Genomic DNA, 12,656 nt, shown 5'->3' on the forward strand with positions numbered 1-12,656 from the left:
ACTTTGATCGGCTTGAAAAACAAGAATATTGTCTATTTTTTTGTACATGGTAAAAATACTACACTGCTTGGAAGAAACAAGGGTACCCACACTGAGCTTGCGACGAACGACTTAAGATGATGCGCGCTTCACCTTCTGAACAACCTCATGATGCCGACGGGGTCCAAACCTAAAGAGTTTGGACCCCGTCACATTGCTAGCAAAGGCTCATTTTTTAGAAATTATCTTCGCTCGATATTAAATTCAACTGTATTTTTATTTTGCAATTAGTTGTTGAGAGTAAAGCCGGGAAAAATGTTGTGCAAAGAGCTTCAGAGATCATGGATTCCTCTTTGCGCAACAGCCTTGACGGTAGCGCGTCCTTCCCGGCTGCCATGAAGAGTGCGCTTGATTAGAAAAATAGCCTACTGCATTAGGTATATATGGACAAAACAGGATAAATGACTTTGTCGCTGAGCAAGCTGTTGGAGATTGTCACAACGATAATAAAATCAGACGGGCTGAAGCATTTTCAGCAAACTGCCGTACTTCTTAACATTGAAATTCATCCGTCCTTTGCAAAAAATAGGTAGATTATGCACTTTATTAACAGACTTTTGTCGCCGCGGAAATCGACTGTACGAATCCTGAAATAATAAAATATTTGCACCACAGTTTTTATGTTAAGTTTTTAACATCACAGAGACTCAATAACGCGCATAACACGGGGACGCGATCGCACGATATTAGAGGAAAACAGTGTGTGGCACCTTGCAACAACTCCACCGTCAAGAAAGCTTCCTAGTCCTTATAAAATTGTTGAACACGGGAAAAGCTCTACTAAATACAGAAAAAACTAAGCAGTAGTCGGCGTATAGCACTTTGAGCGAACTTAGTTCGCCACGGCACATGTAATCGAAGTTTGGAGGTGGAGTGCAATGTCTGCTCACGGCAATAATTTCCAGAAAATTAGTGAAAACGCTTCTTCACGATAGCACGGAGTACATGCTTGAGCAACATAGGTTTAGAGCGGCTGAAAAAAATTGCCTACTTTATTTTGTTGTTCACGTATACTCGTCCATATGCTCGCGTCCGAATGACTGTTCGCAACACCGGCTTCTAATGCACATTACAGACAACAAAGACAGTGATCCGCATGTTAATTTAAACGCCGATCTCGTATAAAGCTTCGAAAAAAATCAGCGCAGAAAGCACAAGCTGTGTACTGGTCTGCGGGCTGACACGATACCTCGCGTGGCACGTAAAATGTTGACACACAGTAAAAAAATAAAAGAGCGAGAGGCTGAAGTATCCTGGAAAAGCCCCTAGCGTACGACAACAGAGCATCGGGATTCCACATTTGAGACGAAGCGCAGCCGTTTCATCCAACGCTGGGCAGCGGTTTCGTTCTCTTGACCGAACAAAAAAGGCGGGACTAGCTATCGGAGCCCCAAGAGATGGCGCTGCGCAATTCGCTGTTTTGCACAAAATAATCTATAAAATTTTGTCAGTCATCGTCGATTCGGTTTCACGTGATAAAGCGGTTTTACCAGATAAGTGCTCAGAAACGAAGAAGTAAGAGAAGGTACGCGTGAATGAGCAAATACGGACAGTGAGCTTGTAGCAATAGAGGACATTGAAAGCAACCGCTTGCTGCATGATATTACCAATGAATATTTTAATGAGACAAGTGACGTCACTAAAGACTGCTCTGTGCCTAAGACTTAGCATGCTAGCATCGAGATGCTGCAATGAGAGCAGACCATGTCACATGGCATACAACACTCTCTTCTCTGATCAACAATAATAAGGCAATGTTAAAAGGCAGTATTTCGATAACGGAGTGTCTAGAAAACTTACTGTGAACGAAAACCTATAGAGTCGCAGTTTTCAGAACTCTGTAACATAAGCATAAGTAGCGTAAACATTCAAGCCCGCGTTCTCTTTCCAAGAGACCGCGGTATAGATTTCTCCAAAGCATTCCCCAAGCGGGCGCCGTCAGGACTGCTGCATGCGCCCACTAGCTTAAAAAGATATAAAGGATATCCACACTTCAAATCGATAAATTCCGTGGCACGCAAGACCTGTGGATCATAATTCATGCATTAAAGCATGGCCAAGTGCACGTAGATCCTGGCGTTGCGTCACCATTAACATGAATAATTATCATGCATTATTTCACTCAGGTGAGTCAACCCAGCAAATAATCATTCAGTACGACAGAGTGGCAAGGAATTGATAGAATTTACAGTTGAACGTATTCTTTCCTGTAAATTACCAAGAAATCATCCGGAAGTCAGTCAAATCTGACACCTTCCACACCGGTGTTATAGGACACGTTTCTGGCTCCTATAGAGACTCAGTGACAACGGCATACCACAGTACCAGAATGACTGTACCGTCTTACCGCCACAATGTGGTGCCAGCGCAGATCTTCTCAAATTGGCACTTTCTTATAGCGTACCATATTTTCGCAGGCTGTGCGCACTCAGTCTTAAACCACAATGTCTTTCCGAGAGCAGCCGTTCAAAACCTGCGACTGCAACTGTGGCTGGTGTGGCTAAAAACAAGCTCTCGCATGCAGCCGACGAGAACGTAGCACGACAAAATTAACCAAGCACTTCAGATTAACGCTGATAAAACGCAAGCAGCCACACACAAGGAAGTCGCAAGATGACAAGACCTACAAAGGCCGGCCACGGTCGAGAGTTAGCGGCACAACCAGAGCTGCTTTGAAAGAACAAAATTAAAACAAGAATATTTTTTTTGCGATAACAAAATCGCTGTGCTTTCCAACCAAGTGGGCATGACTAAAATGTCTTAAAATAAGAATAACTATCATGATGGGTTTCAAAGCGCGACAAGACGGAGACGAAGGGAAGAAACGCACACGACAAGCGCTTACTAGCAACTAAAAACGTTTATTGCAACGCTGGGAATAAATAGGGGTCACAGAAAACATAAAGAGCTCTAAAATAACAAGACAGAAAAAGAGATTAGCCGTTACTATCCAAAAACGCTCGTTCCTTCTCAGAGAGCAAAATTGAAGGCTCACTGACACAGCCCTTTGTTTTATCAATATGATAGGCTTCTATGATTTCCCTAGTCTTCTGGTCGTGATGCGAAAAGATCACGGTCGTCAGATCCAATAGGGCTTGGCAGGACTTATCTTTTACGCACCTGGCAAGTCATCTGCTTACGCACATGACTTGCCAGGTGCGTACCTGTGCCACTTCCTAAAGCCCGGCGATGTTCTGCGAGGCGTAAGCATGTGCGTAAGCACCGGGAAAAAGATAAATCCTGCCAAGCCCTATTGGATCTGACGACAGTGATCTTTTCGCATCACGACCAGAAGACTAGGGAAATCATAGAAGCCTATCATATTGCTAAGACAAAGGGCTGTGTCAGTGAGCCTTCAATTTTGCTCTCTGAGAAGGAACGAGCGTTTTCAGATTGTAACGGCTAATCTCTTTTTCTGTCTTGTTATTTTTTAGCTCTTTATGTTTTCCGTGACCCCTATTTATTCCCAGCGTTGCAATAAACGTTTTCAGTTGCTAGTAAGCGCTTGTCGTGTGCGTTTCTTCCCTTCGTCTCCGTCTTGTCGCGCTTTGAAACCCATCATGAATGTTTACCAACTAGCCCAACTTTCTGCCCTCCTTCAAAGAATAACTAGTCTAGTATTTTAGCTTGTGAATCACAAATGTATGCTCACATAATTTTTTTATTGTAATGTTTGTCCATTCCCCTCGTTTTGGCGCTTCACTTGCACTGCCTATGGGTGCCACGATGCAGCGTTCCTAACTGCCTCTAACTGATGACGCTAGCTGACACACTGTTCTAGACCGCATTCGAGCCTAGCCTTCCCGGCACGCGTCAGTTGACCTTGGAGCAGCCGCCTCGTGAGCGCTGCTCTCGAGCATATTTATTTATTTATTTTTAGACACTTCAATCACCACACGATGATTTTAGCATGGTGGTACAAGCATGATTTAAAACAATGGCATGTACAGAAAGAAAAATCCACTGAGCGTTGATTATACAACACAAAGCTCAATGAACACACAAAGCACAGCTAGGCTCAACAACAACAAATAAATAAAAACTTAAATTATCCCTCACAAGGTTACAGAAAAGAAGCAAACTAGCAACAAATAATACAACAAATAGCATTATTCTAAACTTGATAAAAACGCAGTTAATGTTGGTGCAGGGACGGCGTTGTTTTTCAGCTCATTCCAGTAAAGTAATGTGCAGGGGAAGAATGAATATATAAAAGTGTTGTTACGCGAGGAAAATGGAGTAATAGTTAGATTATGCGTATGGTGAGTGGCGTATCCGGAAAAGAAAGATATATTAGTTATATCAGTCTGATAATGACCATTAATTAATTCATATGTGAGCTTCAGTCGGGAGTAACGATTATTTGCGCCAGGGAAGAAAGCTTCTAGAAGAGTGCGGTGAGGGGCTAGTTGTTGCGACATTATGTGAACAAAGAATAACTACGCAGAAAAGGAGGTTTGTCCCGTGTGGTTCTCTTTCTCTTGTCCCGTCCTTTTTTGCGCAGTTATTCTTTGTTCTCATAATGAAGAAAGATTCGCCTTCTTTAAAAGATCTGTAACAGAAGTTCTGGTAAATGTGTTAGAAATGAAACACGCAGCTCTCTCTGTACCTTTTCTAGATTAGCAATATTAGTTTTTGTAAAATGTTGGTTTGGTTTTGGTTTATGGGGTTTAACGTCCCAAACCGACTAAGGCTATGAGAGACGCCGTAGTGGAGGGCTCCGGAAATTTCGACCACCTAGAGTTATTTAACATGCACTGACATCGCACAGTACACAGGTCTCTAGAATTCCTCCTCCAAAGAAATTCAACCGCCGCGGCCGGGATCGAACCCGCGTCTTTGGGGTCAGCAGCCGAGCACCATAACCACAGAGCCACCGCGGCGGCTTTTGTAAAAGGGTCCCAAATCATAACACCGTAGTGTAAAATAGGTAATACAATACATTTATAAGCCAAGAGACGTAGAGGAGGAGTAGAAAACTTATGTGCATGCATGATGAAAAAAGTTTACTGTTAGCTTTTGCAATTACGTAGCTAATATGGGGGCTCCAGTTAATATCATTAGAGATCCACAGTTCAAAGTACTTACAGTTGCTGAGAAAGCAAGGTATTATGAATACTGTAATAAAAAAAGCTAATACTTGTCACAAGGTTACATACGAAAACCAGGCTGTACATGGACAACGACGAGCGGACTCAGCCCTGGTACATAGACGACAGAATCGCTCCCGGAGGTGCTGGGAAAGCAAAAGGAAACGAAAGGATTTGAACTGACAGCAGCTTTCCTACTATAGGCCTTGCCTCTTTACTTTTACTTTAATTATCTGTTCTTTGTTTCCTTAAGCCTTTAACTTCTGAACTTTTGTTGCTGAAGGAGAAGAAAAAATATTTCCGGAGGACCTCGCTCGTGAGGAGCACTGCATACAGCAAAGCTTTTTCCGTAGTCATTAAAAGGGGCGTCTTAAGCTGCCTAAGTTTTGCCCAAGAGCGCACCCCACTCAGCAGGTAAGTGGCCTTGCGGCATAGAGCAACCAAAATGAGCAAGTTTTGGCGCGAGCCAAGAAGTAGGATTGAAATGCAACAAAAGTTTGAGCAAGGGCTTACTTGCTGTGTCAAAAAATTTCAGGCCTCTCTTTCTTCGCAGAACGGCAAAGGTGAAATAATGGGGAAATTTGAATTGTCTCTTTTTGTGGTGAACACAAATATTTTCGTTGTCAAACGTAAAGAAAACTGCACATTGACAAGGCGATACTTTGCTTAAAATTAAGATATTCAAAGAATAATAACAGGCAAAAAGGACAAATTTCTAGCGGCTCTTCTTAATTCCTCCTTGCGGTCCTCGTCATTGTTGGACTCTGCAGCCTGTGCTGTCTGGGCTTACAGCTTGGAAGCAGCGCACGCTTTTGGCTTTTGTATTAAAAGCTGGCTTAACAATAGGGAAGAACCAGATGAGGCAAATACGTAGCTGATTTCTCACATTATATTGGCTTGCATTAACGTGGCTGTTGTAGAAATCATCGAAACTTATTACCTTCGTTCAATTTGGTTAAAGTACGCAGCTGAAATGGCCGCAGGCCGTGGGTCCTACCAGTAGGGAGAGTATATAGACAGCAAACGTGGGAAGTTTCTTCTTTTTCTCCACACCAGTTGCAGCGATCGTGAGACCCGTCAGCCAAGAGAAACCTCTCCAAGTTTACGCCGAAAACTGTTAATGCTTGTAGCGGCTAAAATATAAGTGGTTCACAGCAAACGACGTCTTCCTTTCTGGTACGAGCAACCTGTTGTGCACTGACACCGCACTGTTAACTACCGAGTTGTCCGCAGTAGACAACACAAACCTAAATATTTTTTTTCCAAACAGCACCAGTTTTCAGCCTATAAAAAACATTGTATCACAAGCTGTATCACAGTGAACGTAGTTTTCAAAGCACCCATATATGCTCTAACGTGGGGTCCACGGAAGGTGTAGTGCATGGCGAGTGATACTTTCGAGTAGCAATGGAAAGCAGCGCGCAAAACCTTGGCCACTTTTCCGAGCACGTTATAACGAAGATCACAGACTTAAACACCCTGTTAGAAGGCATTGAGTACATCGATATGCTAGAGATGGTTTGGTTTATTGGGGTTTAACGTCCCAAAGCGACTCAGGCAATGGGCGACGCCGTTGTGGAGGGCTCCGGAAATTTTGACCACTTGGGGTTCTTTAACGTCCACTGACATCGCACAGTACACGGGCCTCTAGAATTTCGCATCCATCGAAATTCGACCGGTGCGGTCGGGATCGAGCCCGTGTCTGTCGGTATAGCAGCCGAGCACCATAACCACTAAGCCACCGCGGCGGGGCAGATGTGTTAGAGACATCACTTGTTGAGCTGGAATCGTTCTGTTTGTGATTAGCCAGAAGTCCATGGTTTCAGCCGGTGTTACCATCGCTCGTGGCTGATTATCATGCCAGTAAAACCGGTATTTACATGTTCTACGAAGGCTATAGTTTGAGTTTTCTTTCATGCCAATGTCGAAACAATGCGCACAGGCACTTCTCATGCGCGCTACGTGCTTCGTCTGATTGCTGAAACCTTATCACATGTAATCTCATGAGATCTGAGAAAAGAACTGCTTGCCCTTACAAACTACGTCATAGATGAAACTTGTCATCGGTTTGCAACGGAGTACAAATATTCAGGAGTTCTTTTGACTGGCAGCTTCTCTAAAAACGCTAATGACTATTACCTGATGTCGAAGGAAATCATCGTGTTAAGCTTCCTCAGACGACATTCTAAGCAGGCATCGGTTAATCTGTAAGGATCATTATATCTGTAAATTGTACGTCCCATCCTTGAGTATGCCTGCAAGCCTGAGATAGTTCGCCTAAATCAAACATAGAAGTTGAATTCCCAAAAGTACGAGCTACTTGCTTTGTGATGGACAATTACGACCTCATGAAAAGAATCCGCGGTTGTTCTAAATACATTTAGCTGGTATCTGCTGTACTTAAGAAAGGAATACCTGCTGTTAGCCTTGTTTTATTATATCCTCAATAATAAAACAGGCATCAATGACCTAAGATATTTAAAAAAATCCAGTCACTCTATTCACAAGCGCCAGCCCTTTTAAAGTCGGTATTCACCGACTTTAAAAGTCGGTGAATACGCTTTCGGGCCATATGCAGGTAAGTACAGTTTTTTCACACAGGTCATGCACAGACCGAACAGGTTTTTGAAGGAAACTGCCTCTTACCCACTTTAATGATTTAGCACATATCTGAGTAATTTTGTTTTCAAATATTTTGGTTTGGTTAGGTGTATGGGGTTTAACGTCCCAAAGCGACTGAGGCTATGAGAGACGCCGTAGTGGAGGGCTCCGGAAATTTCGAGCACCTGGGGTTCTTTAACGTGCACTGACATCGCACAGTACACGGGCCTCTAGAATTTCGCCTCCAAAGAAATTCCAGCCGCCGCGGCCGGGATCGAACCCGCGGCTTTCGGGTCAGCAGCCGAGCACTATAACCGCTGAGCCACCGCGGCGGCTCAAATATTTTAGGCTCATTGCTAGCGGTTTATTAAGGGTTGTCGAAGTTATTGTGTTATTGTGTGACTGAGGGGTGCAATATCGCCACTGCGGATGCCATCGAATCGCTAATGACGCTTCTTTCTTATCGCCCTCCCCTTCTGTATTAATGCCGCCTCAATAAATAATTGAATATTCAAGTCAACAGAAGTATACTTGGAATGTGCGCTTTTTAACCTTTAATTTTGTGAAACATTGCATGGCATCTTGTCTTCTGCTCTCTCTTCTTCGTAGCTGCTTACCCCTTCATCTATATCCGCACCATTGCGCTCGATGTATTTTTTGGAGAAAGAAGAAAAGGTGAGGTCTGCAGGTGGGGGAGGGCGTTTAATCTATACTCGAAGTTTTTCTCGCCCAAACGAGAGTGATAGTAGGGGTGCGTACGCAAGTAAACGGAGCACACTATTCCGTTCTGAGTGCAATTGTGGATTCTGTCAAAATTATAGAAACATTGCTTGTTTTAGAGAAAGCACTCTGGCACCTACTACAAGATTGCGCATTCCATAGCTCACAGTTTAAATTAGGCAGCGCGTGAAAAATATTACAATCCAATAGCCCGCTCCGCTTAGTTTTCTCCGCAACTGTACAGCGTAAAAGAGCTGCGCAGAGCAGCCAAATACTCTAACGCAAGGTTTAGGCCCACTGTGGAAAACTTGAAGGAATGCGTCTCTGCTTTTGTCTAGCTAACTTCCCCCATTAAAGAACATTTCGATTCGTGGATACGTTCCTGCACCTGATAGTTCAGCACCGTAGTAAGTGAAGTGCACTTGCAAATTTCAACTGAAATATCAGCATAAATATCGCGGCAGTAGACACGGAAAGGCACTTGCCGAAGGTGCCGCATTCGTTCGTATTAATACAATTCTAATAGGTAATCAATTGAGGCATCAGATGATTGTCAGTTCATGCGTACAACACATGTTTTCATTAATTAAAGAGCCTTGTGCCGAAAATTTTAGCGTGACGCACAGAAGCACAAGAGAGCATTTTCCCATATCGCCGCTCATTTCAGCGAGGTCCTCATCCGAGGCGCATAGTCCCGGCTGGTTGGCAAAATAAAATAAAAACAAAAACTGCTTCGATCTTTTGACAGCAGCGCGTTTCAGATGGAGGGGAAGGGCAATTAAATCCAATTTCGGTGATGTACATGTAGCATTTAGCTCTGCTTATATTGCAGTTCAGGAATTTGGTAACCCATGCACATTAATTGCGATCGTCATTAGAAATTGACCACAAACATGCACTTCCATTTCGATAGTTCGTGTACATAATGCACTTTGATGAATTCTTGCTATTTTAAAGACTATTGCCCCCTGACCGCATTTTCTTGAAGCTGTATAGCACTGCAGTGGAAATTCGGGCAGCAGTCATTGCTTTCTCAATGCTAAGCATCATTATCTGAACTATAACTGCTTCAATAATTAATATGCCAGAGGAACCTCGCGCTTCTTTCACTCTAGTACTTTTGTCTCTGCGCATTGCGCTTATATTTTTGGCTAGTTAAGACATCCGAGCAGCCCAAGCGTGAGGTTGACAACGCCTCACTTGCTGTAAACCGTTCACTTTAATCGGCCCACAATGATGGTGCGGCTTCACACGCGTCATTCGCGAAGCTCAAGCACGTTGCACTTTTCTTTTTCACTTTTTGAACCAGAAGAAAAAAAGTAATAAGCTGCGTCGTCCCTTGGAGTCAGCCGCGCGTGGTTTTGGGCGCACTCTTTTTTAGTTTATTGTAGGAGTCGGGAAGGTCGCAAGCACACTCGTGTCGTGTTTTCCCGCGAAGCGATTGAAAGGGGCGCCTTCGAAGGCCATCATCAAACGAAGCCGAGAGCGTTGCAAGACGATTAGTGTCGCTACACCGAGTGCACGCGACGCCGTCGGCGAAGGGGCGTTTTCCTTCTTGAGCCTCGCAATTTCTGCAGTTCTCGAAAATGGACAAATCGTGTTACTATAGTCAAAACAGATAGCCTAGAGCCATAAAAATCGCTCGTGTGGATCATTAAGAATCCAAAGTGTTCAGCTGCGAGGATTTTCTGCGTTTCGTTGTTCCCATCGCTTGATATCAAGACCGTGAAAAGAAAGTTTTCAATTTATTCCGCAATGGCGTACGGAATAGTAACTATTTTGTGTGTGTAATTTTTTTCTGATAACTCTGTGTTAAAACACTAACGTAGAGATTGCAAGAGCAATAAATGCGTAGCGCACTGTGGAACGTGCAGTTGGCAACATTGTCACCAGTGGTTGAAGAAGTCACACATGCTTCAGGACGTCTAAGTAGGGAGAACGGCTGGGTGTTGAAGACGGACGCATGTACGAACCTGCTATATCACTTCAGCGGCCGAGGCTATCTGCAACTGATGACAAAGTATCAGTTTAAAAATTTTTCTGCCTCCGTGCACTGGTGGCACTACTAATGCATAGGTTTTTGATATCTCACGCAAAAAAAAAAGAATAAATTTGACTGCAACGAAATCATGTCACTGTAGGGTTGAGACAGATATTAGTTTGGGCTTAAAAAAGAAATAAGAACAAACTGCCCTGCCCGCACAGGGTAGAGACAGATATTAGTTTGGGCTTAAAAAAGACATAAGAAAAAAGTGCCCTGCCCGCACAGCGGGAACGGACGAAGGACCGAGAACAAGGAAACACATAGATAGCGCTTGTCTCTGGGTTTCCTCTTTCTCGGCCCTTCGTTCGCGCTGTTTCTACCCAAAATGATTACATACCAATTCGGCCAATTATCGATTCTACTACAGTCACTATATACGCGTCAACACCCATTTACGTACGGCCGTCTAGGACAGCGGATCGTTTGGCAGGAAGTCATGTCAAGCTCATTTAACCTCTTGCGAAATGTTTTCTTCTGCTGCCTATAACAGGGAGCTGGGTGTCCAATGCACTGAATGTTTTTAAAAATGTGTTTTTAAAGAACTGAGATGAGGCTGGTAGCGAAGGCCTTGAATGCCCGTGAAATATATTTATGGCCGTAAGTGGTGAAAGGGTTCTGTTAAACGGGACACAGGTATAGTCACACATCCTCCACTGTGCGGTGAAATTGCTTCAAAATCACACGAAGGGCAGCAGTTTACTTTATTTGTTGAACAGTCTTCACCAACACGTGACCAAAGATATGCTAATGCATTTAATGAATGCAGTGATATTGTTTTTTTTTTTCCCTGAGAGTAGAAGGAACAAACTTTCACTAGTCATACGGCAAAGAGGGCAGGGTTTGCGCCATTCCTGATGGTTAGAATGTTTTCTGGGTTCCAGTTAATGTTTGCGGCAAAGGTTTCGTAGCGGAGAAGATGTAAAGCTTACCTGCCTATACACCAGCATAATACGCTTAAAACAGCGCAATGAAAAAACCAACACAAATTTAGTTGTGCATGTAATTATCAATCTGAACCTTGTGCACAGGGAGCCGGCCGGCTTACTCGTGACCAAGGTATACGTTCTTATTAACAGCACTGAATATTTTAACGAGTGTAGAAGTTATACGAACATATGAAGGAGCGGTCATTGCACTAAATATTTACTTGGGACGATTTCTTAATACAAGCGACATAATTATGTTCGATTCATTTAGGAAGTCTGCTAATATGTATCACTCTTGCACGGTCACATTCGCACGTTTAGAACAGCGAACTTTAACGTCTCCGAAAAGCCGCGCAAGCACTTTTACCTTGTTTCATTCCATGATGTGCCATAAGCTGGTTAATGAGGTTGTGCGTGATCGCGAATTATGTTTGCAGGAAAAAAGCAACGAGCGGTAATTGGCCGAGTTGCTGTGTTCATTGGTCTTCATATTTGTCATCGCATGGCAGTGGCGCGCAAAGGATACCGTAAAGCACGCGGCAACAATTGCGAGCACGCCAAGATGCGTCCAGTACACGTAGTTTGCTTGCGAGTGATATTTTGCGATCTGAGCCGCTGTGTCTCTCAAACACCTGAGTTGCTCAGAAACCGATTCGTTAAGGGGGAAAACTAAGAAACTGTCGGGTGAAACACAGTAACGAGATAATGGGGATTAAGCTATTAAGTGCAGCGCTAGCTGGCAACTTACTGCGCGGCAGTTGCGTCAACAGACTTCAAGCACTCGTCTGCTCGACCGAGACAATGCCAGTGCTTCCTCTCACTACTGTCCCGAAGGAAGCTCATGCTGGCTAGTACAGTGCGTCAAAGATTGGCGTCGTTATTCAATGTCTAGAGTAGAAATCGACGGCAGAAACTCTTTCTATTTATCACCAACGACATACACAATGCTCAGCGCCGAGCTATTTCCCGGAACACACCATACGTGACCACCGCGAGCCCGTGTACTTCGAGCAAAATCGCTAAGCTCAATGCATGAACCACTGTGGTGAGTCGAGCAACCGGCAACGTGCCTACAAGCCTTCAAAGTCCGCGCCCAAGATCACCCCGTGACGCCCGATCCCTGGCCTTTTGCCTACCGTGAGCCCGCTGGCAACTGCAGCGCCTCCTTGTTTGTGCAGGAGGTTTATATATACTCATGTAGAGAACCCGTCGCGGTGGTTCAGTGGCATTGGCGTG

This window comes from Amblyomma mixtum, chromosome 3 (assembly GCF_055824585.1).
Source record: "Amblyomma mixtum isolate Tamu chromosome 3, ASM5582458v1, whole genome shotgun sequence".
Classification (NCBI taxonomy): domain Eukaryota; kingdom Metazoa; phylum Arthropoda; class Arachnida; order Ixodida; family Ixodidae; genus Amblyomma; species Amblyomma mixtum.